Source organism: Camelus dromedarius, chromosome 8 (assembly GCF_036321535.1).
Source record: "Camelus dromedarius isolate mCamDro1 chromosome 8, mCamDro1.pat, whole genome shotgun sequence".
NCBI classification, from domain to species: domain Eukaryota; kingdom Metazoa; phylum Chordata; class Mammalia; order Artiodactyla; family Camelidae; genus Camelus; species Camelus dromedarius.
Genome location: NC_087443.1, coordinates 71,352,424 through 71,372,852, shown reverse-complemented (window position 1 = coordinate 71,372,852; position 20,429 = coordinate 71,352,424). Strand labels below are relative to the sequence as shown.

General features: G+C 43.6%; 1 long non-coding RNA gene across 1 annotated transcript in view; it reads left to right on the top strand.

Moving 5' to 3' along the window:
• The window catches only part of LOC105095095 (uncharacterized), a 72,858-nt gene that overhangs the window by 43,092 nt on the left and 9,337 nt on the right, over positions 1 to 20,429 (top strand). Inside the window, exon 4 of the long non-coding RNA XR_010381991.1 lies at positions 9,666 to 9,775. This is a non-coding gene — a long non-coding RNA (uncharacterized LOC105095095). The remainder of the gene's footprint in view (positions 1 to 9,665; positions 9,776 to 20,429) is intronic.

The following is a 20,429-nucleotide window of genomic DNA, read 5'->3' as shown; positions in this document are numbered from 1 at the left end:
GTGACCCCCTCAGGTGTCATCTGTGAGATAAGGATGAGAACAGTGTGGTTGTCAGAGAGTTGCTCTGAGGATTAATGGGAGAATGCAGCTGATGCACTCAGCACACAGGAAGCACCCAATACATGGTGGCTCTCATCAGCGTAGCAGTAACCAGGGTGACCAGCTGGCTTGGATAGTTCTGGGAGGGCAGACTCAGATTCACAAGCATTATCTGCCTTGGAGCCTCCCCCTAACCTGACACACTCAAACACTGAATTTGATCCAAGGCAGGATCACCTTGAACTTGGCTTTTGAAGGGTTTGTTACCACTGCATCTCAATTCCCTGATTGCATGGGTAACAGAAGCACCCAGGAAGAGCACGGCTTGGCAGGGGCCCCAAGGATGGTATTGCAGAGGGAGACTCAAGGTTCTTGTAATAGAGCATCTTCCGGCATGTTCACAGAGGAAGAAGTGTTAGTTCTTAGCGTTATTTCTGTCCTTCGGGGATAGTGGTCAGATGTTGCTTTGCCATCCATTGGGGAAAGGGTGCAGATCCGAGGCGGTAGGCTTTCTTCACCCCTATTTTCCCACCGTGGGAGGACACAGACCTCAGTTCTTCTCAACAGCTGTTTTCATTTTTTTTTTATCCTTGAACTGTGGGTAAACAGCCTCAGACAGTAGATAAAAGCTTTGTCAGCTCAGCAGCTCACCTCCTACATACAACCTCCTTCTTAAGAATGTGAGTCTGCACTAGGAGTAAGCTGATTTTGGTTTGTCTCCTGGGTTGTTATCTTGCACCTTAACTGGGAGGAACCTTGAGTTCAAAGCCTCGGCTCCCAGCTGTTTCTGGCGTTCATCGGCTGCCATCTGCTGGGCGATCCTGGTATGACGTGATCTCCTTGGCTGGCGGGCTAAAGGGTAATGCGTTTCTTCCATTCAATCAAAATATACCTATTGAGCAGAAACTCTGTGTCAGGCATGGTTCTAGGCACTTGGGATTCATCCGTAAACAAAATATATAAATATCTCTGTTCTTCTGAAATTACATTCTTGGAGAGGGTAACTATCAGTCAACAATAAAAATAATACATTAAGAATACTATATGTGATTCATTATTGAATATAACTTGGGGAGCCCTTGCCTTTGATTTTCATGTGGTGCAAGTGCAAGTTCAGTGCTCTGTTCAGAACAAACGTCATAGTGACTTAAAACTTTCAATACAAAGGAAGTTTCCATGACAGCAATAAAATACAACCCACTGACCAGGACAATCAGGGGCTTGTCCACACTGAGAATTCAGAGCATGTGAAAAATGCCTTCAGAATGACTGCTAAGGTATCATCATGAATGATAGGCTCTTAGGATCCCTTAGAGCAGCCGTGGTGTGTGAAGCCGTTCTCAGGCTACAAGTTGTCATCTACATGATTCTATCTAAATTAATGCATTTTATTAAGATAAATATACTTAAGTTTTCAAGAAAAAATAGTATTATATGTTACAAAGTGATACATGCATGGAAAAAAATGTGGAACATGTAAAGGGGATGGGAAGTGCTGACTGGGAAAGGTGAGTGGCAATTATGAATAGTTTTCAGGGTCAGCCTCATGGAGAAATTGACTTTTGAAGAAAGGCTTGATGAAAACAAAGGACTTTGCCATAGAGGAGTGTACCTGGCAGAATGGATGGGAGTGCAAAGGCCCTGGGGTAGAAATGTGCTATGTGCCTTTGGGGAACATCAGGCAGGCCAGGGTGGTTAGAGAGAGTGGGAGGGAAGAGGAATCAAAAAGGCGATCAAAAAGAGGAAGAGGGGCTGAACAATGCAGGGTCTTGTAGGCCATTGTCTGAGGACTTTTTCTGTCTTGACTTGCTCGGGCTACCACAGACTAGATGGCTCACACAACAAACACTTATTTCTCACAATTCTGGAGGCTGGGAAGTCTACCATCAAGGTACCAGCTGATCCAGTTTCTGGTAAGGACCCACTTTGGCTTGTCAAGGGCCAACTTCTCCTTGCTGTGTGCTCACATGGCCTTTCCTCAGCTCCCTTCTGTCTTCTTGTTCTTATGAGGCCACTAACCCCATCATGAGGGCCCCTTCCTTGTGACCTAACTTAACCCTATTTACCTCCCAAAGGCTCTATCTGTGATGGCCATCGCAGTGAGGCTGAGGGCGTCAACATATAAATGGGGTGAGGGACACGAACATTCAGTCCATAATACTGGCCTTCACTTCAGAGATGCCATTCCAGAGAGAGGCGGCTGGAACCCAAGCTGCAGCACGACAGTGGTGACATCCAGAAAATGCTCTCAGACACACAGTCACTCTGGGAACTCTCTTCATTCGTTCAGTAAATCCAGAAGTAAAATGGGAAAAAGAAAGACGTGTCATGTGTTGAAGGCGATGTGTGGTGCGTGCGTGCGTGGTGAGTGTGTGCAGGGACTATGTGCGAGTGTTTTTGGTGTGGGTGTGAGCATGCGTGTGTAATGCTAAGCACTCACTCAGTAGTTGATACTTTATGCTTTAATTTTGGCACCTCCTCCAAACAAGCAAAAACAGTTTGCTGCACAAGAGTGCTTTCTAAGTACCTGTTTACCAGGACAACTGTGCTTTCTGCCAGAGCCTCTCACCTTTCCTTCCCCATCCAGCTCAGCCCTTGGAGCTGTGACCAGGAAGGCTCTGTCCTCCTGGCACATCTCAGTACAGCAGGCAGAACTTCCTCTCCCCTCCGTCCTGGGAATTCAGCTGGATGTCTTTCCTTCTGCCACCGCTGCTTCCCACCCTGCTTCTCAGGAGTGGAGCCCTCCCTTCACCTAGCCTCCTATGGAGGGTGCAGAGTTGGGTTAGACCTGCCACTGCCCCACCTGAAGGAGATGACCATCTCCTAGGTCACCAAAGTCATGATTAGACTCAGTTGCCCAGGGTAGAGAGGTGAGAAGCTCATGAGATCTGGAGGCAGACTGTGTGCCTTTAAATCCTGTATTTACTGCTTCAACCCCAAGGTTTAGATGTTCTTTAATGTCTTTCAGCTTCGGCTCCAAAGGAAAAGTCAATACCCATCTCATAGAGGAGTTGAGGGGGCTAGAGGGATCCATCATTCATGTCCTTGATTTACTGAGCACCTACTATGTGCCCGGTGCTGTCCAAAGGCTCAAGAATGAACTCTCATGGAGTGTATATTCCAGTTGGATATACTGTTAACTGGCACTGTCAGAAGCAGGTGTTCAAGTTTCTGAAATACCTACCCAGTATGCTCTCAGTTATTGAAATTTTATGTGTGTGTGTGTGTATACATACACACATACACATGCATATGTTTAAAGAATGGAAGATTCCAAAGGACAGATACTGTATAATAGCATTTATATTTGTTTAAAAAATATAAACCATGCTATATAAATATTTTTAACATGTATTAAAATAGCAATGCTATTAAAACATTTACCAAAACTATACATGCTGACAACTTCAGGATAATGTTCCCTGGTGAGAGAGAGAAGAGAATGGGATATGGAACTAGATGTTTAGCTACATCTATAACATTTTACTTCTCTCAGACCTGAAAAAATATGGCAAAATAATAACTTCTATTGAATATTTTAGATATATTATTTCATATACTAAATACAAATTCTAAATTGTGCATATTATTTCTGTATTACAGATCAGTAAACTGAGCCTCAGTGAATTATTGCACCAAGCAGGAAGCTGGTAATTGAAACTAAGTGTATCTAAATTTGAAGTCTTAGCTCGTTTCATTAAATCATACAACCTCTTGAATGTATGTTAATACGTAATTGGGTTCTGTTTGCAAATATTTTGTAGAGGATTTATGCAACAAGATTTTGTTCAAGATCTAAGTTTATGAGAGATATTGGACTGTAGTTTTCTTTTTTTTATTATTAAACTTTATGTTTTAGAGTAGCTTTAGGTTCACGGCAAAATTGAGTGGTAGGTACGAGAGTTCCCATATACCCCTTGTCCCTGACCCACCCCCAACTCCCTTATGGACATCTTGACACCAGAGTGGTACATTTGTTACAATTGATGACCTACGTTGGCACATCATTATCACCAAAGTGCATAGTTTACATTAGGGTTCACTCTTGGTGGTGTACATTCTATGGGTTCAAAGGTTTAATGCCATGTATCCACCACTGTAGTATCATACAGAATCGTTTTACTGACCTAAAAATTCTCTGTCCTGCCTATTCGTTCCTTCCCCCAACTCCTGGCAACCACTGATCTTTTTACTGTCTTCATAATTTTGCCTTTTCAAGAATGTCATAAAGTTGGAATCATACAATATGTAGTCTTTTCAAATTGACTTCCTTCACTTAGTAATATACATTTAAGATTCCTCCAGGTCTTTTCATGGCTTGATAGCTCATTATTTTTAAGCGCTGAATTATATTCCATTGTCTGGACTGAAGGATATCTTGGTTGCTTCCAAGTTCTGGTAATCATGAATAAAGCTGCTGTAAACATCTATGTGCAAGTTCTTATGTGTGCATTGTCAGTGTTTTGGATTTGGGCCATTTCAGTAGATGTGTCGTGGTGTCTCATTGTTTTAATTTGCATTTCCTTGATGGCAAATGATAATATAGAGCATAGTTTCATAAGTGTTTTGCCATTTGTATATCTTCTTTGGTGAGGTCTGTTCAGATCTTTTGCTAATTTTTAAATCAGATTGTTTTCTTATTGTTGAGTGTTAAGAGTTTTTTTGTATTTTCAGATACCAATCCTTTATCAAATATGTCTTTTGTGAGTATTTTCTCCTAGTCTGCAGCTTGTCTTCTCATTCTCTTGACATTGCCTTTCATGGAGCAGAAGTTTTAAATTTTAATAAAATCGAGCTTATCAGTGATTTCTTCATGGATGATGCCCTTGATATTGTATCTAAAAAGTCTTTGCCATACCCGAGGTCACCTGGATTTTCTCTTATGTTAATTTGCTCTTCTTTTTCTAGTTTTCTAATGTGGAAGCTTAGATTATCAATTTTAGATATTTCTTCTTTTCTAACACATGCATTCAGTGTTATAAATTTCCTTCTAAGCACCGTTTTCACTGCATCCCACAAATTTTGATAAATTGCATTGTCATTTTCGTTTAGTTAAAAAATATTTTTATATTTCTCTCGAGATTTCTTACTTGACCCGTGTGTTATTCACAAGTGTGTTGTTTGATCTCCAAGTGTTTGGGGAGTTTTCCAGCTATCTATCTGTTATTAATTTCTAGTTTAATTCCGCTGTGGTCCAAAAGCAGACATTGTATGACTCCCATTTCTTTTAAATTTGTTACAGTGTGTTTTATGGCCCAGAAGATGGTCTATCTTGGTGAATGTTCCATGAGAGCTTGAGAAGAATGTGTATTCTGCTGTTACTGGATGAACTAGTGCATAAATGTCAACTATATCCAGTTGAGCAAGGGTGCTGTTTACTTCAACTATGTCCTTATTGATTTTCTGCCTGCTGGATCTATTTCTGATAGCAGGATGTTAAAGTCTCCAACTGTAGTATTGGATTCTTCTTTTTCTCTTTACAGTTCAGTTTTTGCCTTGTGAATTTTGATGCTCTGTTGTTAGGCACATACACATTAAGAATTGTTATATCTTCTTGGAATATTGACCCTTTTATCATTATGTAATACCCCTCTTTATCCCTGATAACTTTCCTTGCTCTGAAATCTGCTCTGAAATCTACTCTGCCTGAAATTAACATAGGTATTCCTACTTTCCTTTGATTGATGTTAGCATGATGTATCTTTCTCCATCCCTTTACTTTTAATCCATATGTGTCTTTATATTTAAAGTGGGTTTCTTGCAGACAGCATATAGTTGGGTCTTTTTTTTCTTTTAATCCATTCTGACAGTCTCTGTCTTTTAATTGGGATATTTAGATCATTGACATTTAAAAAGATTACTGATATAATTGAATTAACATCTACCATATATGATACTGTTTTCTATTTGTTGTCCTTTTTCTTTGTTTCTGTTTTTGTCTTCCACAATTTTTCTGCCTTTTGTGATTTTAATTGAGCATTTTATAAGATTTCATCTTCTCATTTCTTAGCATATCAATTATAAATTATACTTTTCTAGAAAAACTCTTTTTTAAAAAAACTTTTAAAAACCACCTTTTAAAATTATACTTTAAGAAAAAAACTGATTGCTCTTGAGTTTGCAATATGCATTTACAACTACTGCAAGTCCTCTGCTTTCAAGTACTATACCACTTCACAGGTAGTGTAAATGCCTTATAACAACAACGGAAATAACATATAACCAAAAACCCCCCCAAAATCCTAATTCTTCCCTCCTGTCTCTTATATCACTGCTATAATTCAGTTCACTTATGCATAAGCATTCCTAAGTGTATGTGTGTATATATGATGATATGTGCTTATATATATAACACATTGTTGCTATTATTTTGAACAAAACTATCTGTTAGATCAACAAAGAATAAGAAAAACAAAAGTTTTTCTTTTACCTTCATTTATTCTTTCTCCAGTGTTTTTCCTTTCTGTATATAGATCCAAGTTTCTGATCTATATGATTTTTCTTCTCTCTAAAGAACTTTTGACATTTCTTGAAAGTCAGGTCTACTGGTAACAAATTCCCTCAATTTTTGTTTATCTGAGAAAGTTTTTATTTATCCTTCAGTTTTGATGGATAATTCCAAGAGTATAAAATTCTATATTGGTGGGGGTTTTTTTCTTCTCAGCATGTCAAAATACTTTACTCCATCCTCTTCCTTGCATGTTTTCTGAGAAGTTGGACGTAATTCTTGTCTTTGCTTCTTTATAAATAAGGTGTTTTCCCCCCTCAGCTTCTTTCAAGATTTTTTTCTTGATCTTTGATTTCTTGGATTTTGAATATGATATACCTGGGTGTAGTTTTTCGTTGTTGTTTGTTTGTTTTGGCATTTACCCTGCTTGATGTTCTTTGAGCTTCCTGGATCCGTGGTGTGGTGTCTGACATCAGTTTGGAGAAATTCCTAGTCAATGTTACTTCAAATATTGTTTCTGTTTCTTTCTTTCTTTTCCTTCTGGTATTTCCATTACACGTATATTCCATCTTTTCTAGTTGCCCGGCAGTTCTTGGATATTCTGTTTCATTCTTTTCCAGTCTTTTTCTCTTCACTTTTTAGTTTTAGAAATTCTATTGAAATTTCAGAGGGTCTCTCCTCAACCATGTCCCTATTAATGAGCCCATCAATTTCATTTCTTTTATCGTGTTTTTGATCTCCAGCATTTTGACTCTTTCTTAGAATTTCTGTCTCCCCACTTGTACCATCTATCTGTTCTCACACATTGTCTACTTTTTCTTTTAAAACACTTTGCCTGTTAATCATAGTTTTTTAAAAATTCCTGGCCTGATAATTTAAACATTCCTGCCATATCTGACTCAGGTGCTGATGCTTGACCAATTTCTTCAAACTATGTTTTTTTGCCTTTCAGTATGTCTTGTAATTTTTAATTTTTGAAAGCCAGGCAGGATGTACTAGGGAAAAGGAACTGCTGTAAAGAGGCATTTAGTAATGTACTGGTAAGGCATGGGGGCAGGGGGAGCATTCTTTAGTCCCACAATTGGGTCTCAGTCTTTTGGTGAGTCCGTGCCCTGGCCTGTGAATTTCACCGATGCTTCTGTTCCTCCTCCCCAGCTTCAGTGGGACAGGATGGCTAGAGGGAGCTGGAGCTGGTATTTCCTTCCTTCACATGGAGGACTAAAGTAGGCTGGAGCTGAGTATTTCTCTTCACCTAGGCTTAATTAGGCTGTGATAAAACCCCAGTGTGTTAGTCTCTAGTAAATAATTTTGATTGAGGGCAGGCTTGTTAAGAACTGAATTCTCTGGCACATTTCAAAATGATTCCTTTTTCCATCTCCCTGCTGGAGGCACAAGGGGATTTTTCTCCAGTATTCACTGTGAGATCCTAGTGGATGTCCTGGAGGTAAAACTCCCCAAACTGTGGGGGCCCCTATGACTGGTTTCTGTGGAGAGTTTAACTCACAGGCTCCACACTGAGCTTCCAACTATTTGTCAGTTGCAGTTCGGGCTTTTCCAGCCCTGCACTGGTTTCCACGGAGGTTTCTGCTCTGGTAAGGTGTGAATCTCTGTATCCTCCTCTTTGTTTCTCCAATTTTTGGAGCAGGAATTTGCCTTGTGACCTCACTTGTCTGATGAACATAAGAAGAGTTGTTGACATTTCAGTTTGTTCAGCTTTTTATTAGGATGCACTGGTGACTTCTAAGCTCCATATGTGCCAGACCAGAAACTGAAAGTCTCCTGGTTTTCTTTTCCTATACTGTCTTTGGTTTTGGTATAACAGGGATACCAGCTTCATAAAATGAGTTGGAAAGTGCTCTCTCTTCTGTTTTCTAGAAAAGATGATGTAAATTTTATGTTACTTCTCTAAATGTTTGGGAGAATTCTCCAGTGTGGAACTGAAGATTTCTTTTTCAGAAGCTTTTAAAATTACAGACTCAATTTTTTAAATGATTATAGAGCAATTCCGATTATCCATTTTATCTTGGTTGTTTTGGTAGTTTATGATATTTGAGGAATTGGTCCATTTCTTTCAAGTTGTTCAATTTATGAACATAAAGTTGTTCAGTGTATTTGCTTATTACCTTTTAAACGCCTGCAGGAGCTGTAGTGACCCTTGTCTCATTTCTGATGTTGATTATCTATGTCTTCTTTTTATCTTTGTCAGTCTTGCTAGATGTTTATCAATTTTATTGATGTCATTAAAGAATCAATTTTTGTTTCATTGATTTTCTCCTATTGTTTTCCTTTTTTAAATTTCAGTGATTTCCACTCCAACCTTGAACATTTCCTTCTGCTTTACTTTGGGTATAATTTTGTCCTGCTCTTCCTAGTTTCTTGAAGTAGGAAGTTAGATTTTTAAATCTGATACATTTCTTCTTTTCAATAATTTTTTTTTTTAATTTTTGGGTGAGGGAGTAATTAGGTTTATTTATTTATTACTTTTTTGGAGGAGGTCCTGGGGATTGAACCCAGGACCTCATGCATGCTAAGCATGCACTCTACCACTTGAGCTATACACTCCACCCATTTGAGACATTTCTTCTTTTCTAATGTAGTAAGCATTTAATGTTATACATTTCCCTCTTAGCTCTGCTTTAGCTGCACCCCACATATTTTGATGTTATATTTTAATTTTCACTTAAGTTCTATGTATTTTTTTTTTATTTCCTTTGAGATTCTCTCTTTGACTCATGAATTGTTTAGAAGTGTGCTGCTTAATTTCTAAGTGTTTGGAGATTTTCCTGTTGTCTTTCTGCTCACTGAATTTTAATAACTGTCTCTGACAATATTTTATCTCCATGAGAACAGACTTTTTCCCTTTATTCTACCATTATATCACTAATGCTGAAAACAGGACAGTAGTTTGTGCTCAAAAAATAAGGATGAGTGAATGATGGAAATATTTAACTTAAAAATCAATAAAGGGAAAACTGAAAGTTAAAAAGAGGGAGGGAGGCATCAGAACACTGACGGTAATGATCACTGGGTGGGGAAATAAGGGTGTATTTTATTTCTTTTTTTATCTTTCATATTTTTCAAATTCTCTGAAATAAGCATATACTACTTTTATAATCAGGTAAAGGAATTATAAAAGTGGAAGTTACACTTTCTGATCACCTTCACTCCCTCCCTGCAGGTCATATCAGAATTTGAATTGCTGAAAAAGCTGAAGATGAGAGGCAGGGCCACAGAAAGACTGGGAAGAAGATTCCAGAGATGAACTGACCCAAACTTTCAGGAATACAGGTAAGGGCCCTGGTAGCCACTCACTTTTTTAAGTTTCTGAGATTGCTGCTATGATAATTTATCATGAAGACCATGCCCATTTTGAGTCATAAAGGTCAATTTCATCCTTCTTTTCTCACCCTACAGAGGCCCCTAGTGACCTTGTGAATTAATATTCATACCAAAAGATCTGGTTTGCCTTTGGAAGTAAACCATCCATCTAAGTCCAGCCTTCAAAATTCCTTTGATGGTTTATTTTGAGGAAGCAGTATTGGCATTTGTTTTCAGGGTTCATGGTACGCAAAAGATTACAAAAAGTAAGAGGGAGCAGAGCGTAGACACTATCTTTTTAAAATATAATTATCTTTTACACCTTTAGTCATAGTCTGTTCATGTTTTTTCAAGGCAATTTCTTCAGGAAACTGAGTAGACAAGACAATTTGATGGTGACCCCTGATGGCTAAGGTCACTCAGAGAGTTCTTAGGTATGGACAGTTTCTGAAGATAACTGAATATGCTTTTCTACTTTTGAAAACAATGCTGAGAACTTGGTTTAAATTTTTAAAATATTTTCATTCAACAAAGAGATTGCATAGAGGCTGGAAATTTTTTTCACCCTTTTCTACTTTTGAGGTGAAGTGACGTATGTCCACGAGTCTTGCTTTGGCTAATGAAATGTGTGCAAAAGTGACTTTGGGCAAAAACCTCAGGCCAGGGTGTAATTCACTACACTCTCTTCCTTCTTCTGTTGTGGTTGTGGATATGTGTGTTAAAATGAAGCCATTCAGGGTCCCAGAGTCACCGTGGCAGACAGAGCACCCCATGATGACCTGCAATGGACAGGTGGCATGAACAGAAAGCATTCATTGTGTAACGTGGCTAAGGTCTGATGGTTGTTACTGCAACAAAACAGCCTATACTCACTAATGAGCATGTGCAGGCACATTCACGCACACACTTACTGAGTACCTATGTGTGCAAGGGAGGGACCCAGGGCTGTGGGGGTGGGGAATTCAAGGTAAAATGCAATCTCTGTCCCCAAAGAGTTTACAAGCTGGTTTGGCAGAGAAGATACCAGACAGTGCAGAATAATAATGACCCAGGAGTGCGTAGTTCAAGAGCAAAATGAAAACAACTAGATGTTTGTGTAGCTGGAGCCAGAGAAGGACTTGGCCAGGTGGGGCCCGGGCGATGTAAGAAAGGCTCCTGCATCCTCCTCTCGGCCCCTCTGCATTCGCCCTCCACCCTTCTCCCCACGGCGAGTTTGGGCTCATCATGGCAAATCCTTCAGTGTTCAGACTTTCCCCTGTTTTCACATTTGAACAACTTTATGGGTTTCGGGAAATCCCTTGTAGCTCTTACATATCCCCATGTATTGTATCCATGTTGTGAAATTTTGACTGTCAGCTACATATTGGTGCGACACAAGCAAAGGATTACTGTAACTGAGTTATTTTTAAAGTTAAAATGTATTTTTATGTGCCTTTGAATTTTTATTGCCGAGTCCATATTTTATAGATACTGCATCAGATATGGTCATTTGACTTTTTCCATTGGGGTTCCATTGTAAGCTGTGTAGGTCTATGTTTGGAAAAGTTTATTCCTACTTGGCTTTTTTTTTTTTTTTAAAGTCTGTTATACTTTCCACAGCAGCCAACAATGCATTGTGAAGTGTAAAGACACAGGTTACTCCCAATGCTTTTGCAGAGACTGTGGGCTACACCACATAATGTTATTTGGAAATACGGGTATTTTTTGTACAGTGCATAGTCGCATTACACAGGTATTTCATACAACTCAATAAAAAGTAAATGTTAAAATTAAAAAAAAAAAAACCTGTCTGCACTACGTTAGTAGGCTCCTCTCTCTCTGGCTCCTGATCAGGTTGGGTCAACAGGGGGATGGGGCGAGGACTTAGTAGAAGACTGGAGGCAGAGGGAGGGTGAAGCTGGAATATCGATTCCTCTGGCTGCCTTCTCGCAGCTTCTCGCAGCTCTCACAGGCTGGCTGCACCCCTGGGCTGGAGGTCTCAGCTCCTGTCAAAATGACCCTCCCTACTTGACTGTCTCCTTCCAGATTCCCACAATGCCCTCTTCCCTCACCCCGCCCCCGCTTAGGCTCAGGGGTGGTAAGAGTCCCATAATCAGTGATTAAGCTCAGTATCCTCATTATCCCCTTTGGTTTCCTGATATCCTGCCCACACCTTTGTAAACAGTCTTTTTTTTTTTTTTTTTTTTTAAAAAAGAAGACCTTAAATTATCCTATTCGGAGCTTGCCATCTGTTTCCTGATAGACCCTGAACCAAATGATCCCGCTTTGGGGAGCCAGCCAGGGAACTGAAGTGACCGTGCTTTGTCTAATTATAGAGTCTGTTGGTAAAAGAAGCAGGATGCTTTTAAATGATCAGTTCTTCATTAAGAAATGAATTTGTACATTACTCTGCTTCCCCCACCCAAACTGGAAGATTCTGCTCCAAAATAGAAACGGGTTGGAGTCAAAGCATTGGCCCCTTTGCACTTATGATGAGCGAGTGGGCCCCTCACAGCCTTTGTCTCACAAAGCGCTTTGCAAATGCTGGGGCCACAGGAGCCAACCAGGATGCCCTGTCACCTCCAAGGAGCTTCCCCATCCCCCCTTGGCTGGCAGAGTGGACACAGAATTCCAGCCACTGTTTTCAACTTGAACCTGAGGGCAAAAGCCTAACTTCTAGCTGCTCAAGGAAAATTCTAGACCTTTCTTTTGGGTTCCCACATATAGCATAGAGGTGCTTGGGAAAGAAACACCATCTCTTTGCCATGACCTTACCCACTGGGAGTTGTCCTGTGTCCTGCCCTGGGATTCTTGTTTCAAATTCACTGAGTTTATTCATTTGTTAGTTGGTTTTTCACATGGGGAGTCAAAGGAGCCTTTGCAAGAGTTGGACTTGGGAGAGTTCTGGGCTCTGTTCTCTATTCCCCCACCCCCGTCAGCCCCTGCTCCTTATCTGTACCCCACTCTGGAAGGTGCAGCCAGGAGGAGGCTGGTACCTGGAGCCCCGGCATTTCCCAAAGCAGCTGGAATGAGCAGATGTTGACTGCAGCTGCTGGGGCTGGACCCGGAGGGCAGGTCCGCTCGGGCATGCTAGGATATAAAGCTAGAGGAATGCAGGCAGTAGTTTGGAAGATTTAGGAGTTCTTAGGCTATCACCGGATTCTACTGTGTTGTCATTGACATACGTTTGTATTCTCTCCTGAGCAGGTAAGAGGTGGGGAGAACAAAGGGAGTGCGTTCCCGCCTTGCCAGGTCTGCACAGCTGGGCAGATGAGGAGAGATGCAGAGGAGGGGGTCGGGGATTGTCTGGGAGTCTGAGCATCCTGTTTCTCCTTGTGCGCCGGAGGGTGCATACCGGGGCCTGTGGCAGTACTGCCGAGATGTAACTCACAGTAGCACAGCTTGTGCTAACAACTCCCTTGAATTAAAAACACGCTTTTCAAGGAAACAAATACCGATTCAATCAGCAAACAGCAGAGATCTCTCATTATAATCGTAAAGAAAGGCAGGGCTGTCGAGCAGCATAAGAGCTTCTGGAAAGGAGAGAGGAAATACTCTGGAAGGAAGGAGCAGGAACAGAGCCCGTGCCCCAGCCACCCTCATCTTTTTGGTCAGATACTGGGAGCACCTTCTGGAGCAGGGGAGAAACAGCAGCTCCTAAATGCCAGCTGCTCTTCCAGAGGTGACCAGACTCTAGCTTCTCCATGGAAGTTGCCCTAAAGCAGGGCTCTCATGCTCTACTGTGCACAAATGGCCCCTGCGGATCTTGTTGAAATGCAGGTTGTGATTCTGTAGGTCTGGCCTGAGAGTTTGCACTTCTAACAAGCTCCTAGCTGAGGGTGATTTGGCTGGTCCACGGAACACACTGAGAATAAGTAACGAGGCGTGGGAGGGTGCTGCCGGCTCAGTACCACTTCCCTTCCCTCCAGACTATAAGAAAACAGAAGCAAGTGTAAGTACCCAATTCAGCAGCCTGGGAAGTTGGATGAAATGACCCAAGCCTTGGCCTGGTGACCTAGCAGCTGCCCCAGGAGCTCCTTCTCCAAACTCCCCTGCGCTAGCTCCCAAGAGTGAGTGACGTGCAGGGGTTGGTTGGGGTCAGCTGTCCCCAGGAAAAGAGACCGGTCACCTGGCACAAGTGCGCGGGGCAGCTTACCTTTGTGACTTGACCCCGGTCCTGGACAGATGGGCCACAGAACTTGACTGGCCGCTCACTGACACTCACTCATTCATTTCTTCACCACTTAGTGAGCTTCTAGTACCCCAGACACGGGGGTCCAGAGAGGAAGGAGCAGATGTGTCCTCCTGAAGCTTACTGGACTGCCAGCCCCTGGGAATGGACCCATTTCTCAAGGACATGTGGCTGATGGATAAGAAAACTGATGTTTATTTAGGATAATATTTGTACTAGTGATGATGGGAGCTTACACGTCTTTAAAGGCCTGGGATGTACTCACTGTTGTGCTGAGCACTTTGCATGGACCATCTCATTAATCCTCACAGCAGCCTGTGGGGCAGCTACTGTTATTAAATCCACTCCAAAGATGAGGAAACTGAAGCTCAGAGAGGTTAGGTAACCTTCCAGAGGACACCAGCGAGTGAGGAGAGGAACTGAGATTCATGCCCAGGCAGGCTGACCCCAGTCTAGGCTCTGAGCCTCCATCCCCACAGGCTGGGTCTGCACTTCCGCTCATGGGCACGTGCCCTGCCCGTGGGGAGAGCTGCGAAGCCAAACCACAGTCAGTGGCTAAGTGAGTATGGAATCTGATGGTGGGCAGTGGGGCATCGGATGAGGTGGGTGATATTAATCACAGAAGCATCCCACTCTAAAACTTGATGTTATGAGTACCTATCCCCGTAACTGGACACACCTTCAGCACAGGCCAGGCACTCGAGTTCCTGGCCCAGAGTCCCCTTCTTTCCCCTGGGGAAAGCCAAGAACACACTGCTTGGCTTTGCTAAGTCTTGTTCCTCTCTTCCCTGGGTTCCCCTAGCTTTGCACACGGACACGCACAGTGGTGATGACCACATTCTCTTTTGGATATGTTAATCTTGTGAACCAGATGAAACAAAGTCTTTGCTCATCTCTTCTCTGAACTATTATATTTGTTTTAGAGTTTAACCCTCAGAAGACTGCCTTATTTCTCAGAATCCAGGTTCCACCAGGGCCTCTCACTGCAGCCCAGAATTTCTTTCCACCTTTGAAGCCCCCAGGTGATTCTGTATGGCCACCTCTCTTGACACCCAGGTAGCAGATATGAGGAGCCTTAAATGGTCTGGAGTCTCCATGGTTTCTTTTTTTTTTTTTGAATGCACTCTCAGAGGGAGGTTGGATAACTTTGCGCCCGGTTTTCATTCATCTCAGAAGCTGCTGTTTGGCTTTTGTGCAGGAGAATCTCTCCTGGTCAACTTCCATGTAACCTGCAGTGCTTAACCTCAGCTCTCCATCCCTGCAGAAATCTCCATCCACCACATGCTGGGCCCACGCTGCTAGCAAGCCTTCTGCGGGCATTCCTGTTGGATTTTTAATGTATCATCTAACCACCAATCCTAATACCATCAGATAAGAGAGGTTCTGCTGCATTGTGCTTGTTTTAAAAAAAAATTGCAAATGCTACCCACCTGGAGTTAAGTCCAGCCTTAGGAAGACAGAATAATCACCCAAGGAGGCCAGGCATGCCTGCAGCCACTAAGATCCTCAGACGCTATGTGCTGTAGGAGCACCAAAGAGGGGATTATATGAGCTTGTGTGGGTGCAGAAGTCTTCCTTGAGGTGAGATTCCTGGTGGACCTTTGTTATGGGTTGAGTGATGTCCTCCTGCCAATTTCATACGCTGAAGTCGTCAAAGTGTCTACCGTCTAAGAATATAATCCCAGTCAGCAGTCAGCTGAGTGCTTCCAGAGGCTTCTCATGCTTTGTTTTGTTTGTAATCCTCACCTCCCCTCCTGCTTGGAGCTCCTCTCATTCCCATTTTACAGACAAGAAGACTGAGGCTTCATGAATGTGGCCAAAGTCTGAATAGTTACCATTCAGTGTCCCAAGTGCTCTCACTAGAGCCTGCCACGCTGCCTTGGGAGCTGGGGACTGGCTTTTCAAAGCAGTGCAGGCTGGGGGAAGGACAGAACGGTAGCTGAGCTGCTTCTTGAAGGACTCAGCAGGCAAAGCAGAAGGGACAGGAGTTCCTGAAGCAGGAACACATGTGCAGAAGCACCCGGGTGTAAAAGAGTACAGTTAGGGGCGTGCATCCTTTGTTTAATTCTGGAGTTTAAGAGGCTTTCAAGGTCATGATGGGAGATGCAGCTGTGGAGAGAGACAGGGGCAAGATTATAAAGACCTTTGAACGGCACCCTAAAAAGCACAACTTCTGGAAGCAATAGGGAGCCGTGGAAGGTTGTTAAGCAGGGGAGAGAGTATCTGACAGATCACAGAGCAGTAGAAGTGAGCCATATTGTCAGTGCCCTGGGTGATGGGGGTGAAGAGCCTGGATGGGGTGAGCTGAGAAGTTTCCTGGAGGCAGGGCCCTCTGTTGGAAAGGAGGAGCCTGCTGGGCCCAAAGCCCCAGTGAAGGCAGCATGCTGAGAAGGAAAGGCAGTCTGTCATGAACAGAGAACATCATACCCGGAACATTTTAGCCTCAGTCCAAGTTTTCCCTGCACCCACTTCAGCACGGGGAACTGAAAAAGAAACAGCTAAGAAAATGTCTAGTTTATTAAAACAGCTGAGTTCCTGTCTCTCTCAGGCTTTCTAGCCAGGACTTTCCTGCTATTTTCAGATGTTCCAGAATTCTCTGTTCAGGCATTCCCCACACCCCTCTGAAGAGTGAGCCTGTTTCCTGCCTCTCTGGCCATGGCCAACCCCACTCAGCTTCCTTTCCGACCTCAAGGCCAGTTTCTGATGGGAGTCTGAGGGACCCCAGGTGTCGGAGTCCCCTCTTCTCCCTGGGTCTTGATTCCACAGAGAGTCACTTAGAACTCGGTATTATTCTTCCCTTGAAGAAAAGAAAGCCTAGATTCTTTCTTTGGCTGGGTTTTTCACCATGACTAGTTTTCATTAGCTTTTCAAGTGGAAAATAAATTCCCCTCAGTGGAAAGTCGCCACTTGTGTGCAGAGAGTCATTGTTCATTTAATATTTTTTGTGCTGAATGACCCAAGCCCCAGCCTGCTGCTCTGGCCAGGGCCCTGAAGGAGTCTGTTTGAGAAACCTTCCTGTCCGGCACTGTCTAAAGAGCTGGTGGCCTCTTGTTAAAACTTTGGGGTTGATGAAACCTGGGGAACATAAGCAGTGTGCTCTCCACTGCCCAGCTGTGGAGCGCGGAGCCCCTGCTCAGCCTTTTCCTTCCAGTCCAAGTCTCAGTTCATCTAGTAGAGAAGCTTCTCAAAGGTTCCTCTGCCTCCCAGCGTTCCTCACCCTGGAGCTAAAAAGTGAGGAAAAGAGAAGACTAAACCAGGAAAGGAATCCAGCTGATCAAACTCCAAGGCAAGCTGCCTATGGAGCCAGAGGGGGCCCACCTGGGCACAGTTCTGCTTCTCAGGGGCTGAGCCCACGAGGCTCTGGGCTCCCAGGCCAGCCCCAGGGCCCTGAGTGGCAGGTGAAGATACAGATAAGAAGAGGAGAGACAGGCAAGAATTAGAGACTGAGAAACAAGGTGGGGAGACTGAAACGGAGAGAGAGGTAGAGCCCAGAGAGACAGGAAGTGGAGAGAAATGGCCAGCAGGGGCCCACGTTGCTCGGGATTCCTTTGCCAGTTGGATTCCCCGTCCGAGGGGATGAGGAAAATTTAAGTCTCTACCAGGAAAATTCAAGCCTGGAGATAATTTGAGCTTTCCTGGGACTCTGCCAACCATCTCCAGGGTTTTGTCAAATTTTCCACCTACTTCCCTTGCATGTGGATACTCCACCTCCATCTTAGAAACCCCATCCTCAAGACTGGCTTTTTTCAACTCTTGGTTATTCAGCAGGGTTTGTAGATGGAGATGCATGGGATAAGGTGTTTGTAGGGACTGGCTGGAGCTGTACCCCTTCTCCCTCACCCCTACTCACCTACCCACATACACTCTTGTGCAGAAGGCACAAGATGCTGGGGGGTGGCGAGGGGTGGGGGATGCTTAGGGAATCAGGTATTGTGTTGTCCTGCTTTGACCCACAGTGAAGTACTAGGTATCCACAGAGCCCCAGGACACATTCCCCACTGCTCAGAATGACAGCACCTCGTCAGAGTAATTCAGGAATTTTTCCTACTTTATTGTGCAAATATAGAACCCAATCACACAATACACAATATATGGGTGTATATATATATATATATATATATATATTTTAAGTTCACAGTCTTCTCTCTCCTAATCCCACCTTTTCGAGGACTACTATTTTGATATGTACATTGATATTTTTTATTGCTTATAAAAACACATTGATCTGGCTTTTTATCCCCAGACAAAATGGGGTCACACAATATTCCTAAATTTGCTGTTAAAAAAAAATTGCCAATATTTGCTGGGAATTGTTACAGCTCATGAGATATGGAGCAGACTCATTCTTTTTTAACAGCTGTGTTGCATTCCACTGTGTGGATGTCCCATTGTCCCCTCTGTCCTTTCAGGCTGCCATAACAAAACTATCACAGGCTGGCTGGCTTGTAAACAATGGAAATTTATTGCTCCCAGTCCTGGAGGCTGGGAGGTCCAAGATCAAGGCGCTGGCAGGTTCAGTGACTGAGCCTGCTTCCTGCTTCACAGATGGCCTTCCTCCCGTGGTGTCCTCACATGGCAGGAGGGTGAGGGAGCTCTCTGGGGTTTCTTTTAGGAGAGCACTAATCCTGTTCATGAGGGCTCCACCCCCATGACCTGATCACCTCCCCAAAGCCCCACTTTGAATTATCATCACATTGAGGGTTAGTTTTCAAAATTTGGGGACACAAACATTCAGTCTAATGATTTTAAAAACCAGTCTCCTAGGGAGTAGGGGGTATAGCTCAGTGGTAGAGAGCATGCTTAGCGTGCACAAGGTCCTGGGTCCAATCCCCAGTGCCTCCATTAAAAAAGCAAAATAAGAAAGGAAAAAACTAAATTCAATAAATAATAGAAAACCCAGTCTCCTGTTGATGGACATTCAAGTTGTTTTTATGTTGGGTTTAGTTGTTGAGTGAACCTGAGTTTTGACCCGTGTTAAATGGTTAAAAAATGCGTAAGTATTACAATAACCGTGGTACTTCACCTTGAAGGGAAAAACAAGAAATACACAGAACAGAGGTTCTCAAATTTTTTGCTCTCAAGGCCCCTTTACACTCTTAAGGTGTTTTGAAGAACCCCAAAGGGCTCGTTTATGTGGTTTATCTCTATTGATATTTCCCATATTCAAAATTGAAACTGAGAACTATTTAGCAAACAAGAACCCAGAAGTCCTAGTCCATCAGGATAGTGACGTCATCACATGTCACGCAGCCTCTGGAAAACCCTACCACACACGTGAGAGATTGAAAGGGAAAAAGGCAAATAACATCGTGATATTCTCTTGTGAACATAGTTTTGATCTTGTGGGTCTCCTGAAGGCGTCCAGGGGACTCCCGAACATCCCCAGAACACACGTTGAGAACGGCTGATCTAGTCTATAACTGAGGCAGGGTTTCTAGACGGCTTGTGCAGAGGATGGAAAGAGAGAAGGAGGTGAGGTCATGTGAATGGGAAGTCAAGTACAGTGGGGAAAGGCGGATGGATGCAGTGAGAACAGCGGAGGGACCCCGCCATGCCCGCCATGCCCGCCTGACCCGGGACAGTGGCCTCGCCGCTCAGCAACACGCAGCTGCTCCCAGATGTGCCTCCCGACCCGTCCCCCGGGCCCTGCAGCAGCGAGGCCGAGGCTCTGCTGGTTATTCCCGGCTCGGAAGCAGGAAGGAGCAGTTGTTTAAAAGCGACTTTGCTGCTGGCCAAGCCGAGGACGGCGAAGCCCGGCCCCGCAATGCTCCCGCAGATCCAATGTGAGTGGCAGCCAGTTTAATAAGGCTTATTTAAAAACAAAAACAAATCAGCTTACTCTCCGTGTGTAATGAGTTGTGTTAGCCTTAATCCCCCATGGTCAGTCAGCACCCGGTGGCTGTGCCGGCTGTCGCCGTCCCCGCAGACCGCCTTCGTGAAGGTTACGTCCCTTTCCCAGTGACGAGGAGCAGAAGTCCAGTAATGCATTCAGTGCGGTGAAGACTTAATCCCAAATATCATTTTTCCTCATCTGGGGAAAGTTAACCCGCTGAAGATTCAATTCAACAAACACTGTCGTCGAATTGAGGTCATCCTTTACTTAATTGTAACATTGCCGCTTCTCGCATGAGTTCTGACCGACTCCCAGGTCAAGGCTTCCTGATGGGTTTTATTCATCAGGTTTTCTGGTCCCCTCCCGGAAAGCGGAGCCAGGATGGAGCGGGGATTGACAGTGTGCTCCCACGGATGCCAGGCCGAGCTCCCAGAACACACAGGCATTTATGGGTCAGGAGGGGGTGGTTACAGTCATGGGGTGTCAAATGACTCACCCCTTTGGGAATGCTAGGAGACTGGAGGGGCCTTCTATGCAGGGGGGCTCCTAGGTCATGTGGGAGAAATGACAGGAGGGCTATGGAGCCTGAAAGGAGGCCCCTGCACACCAGACTAGGGCAC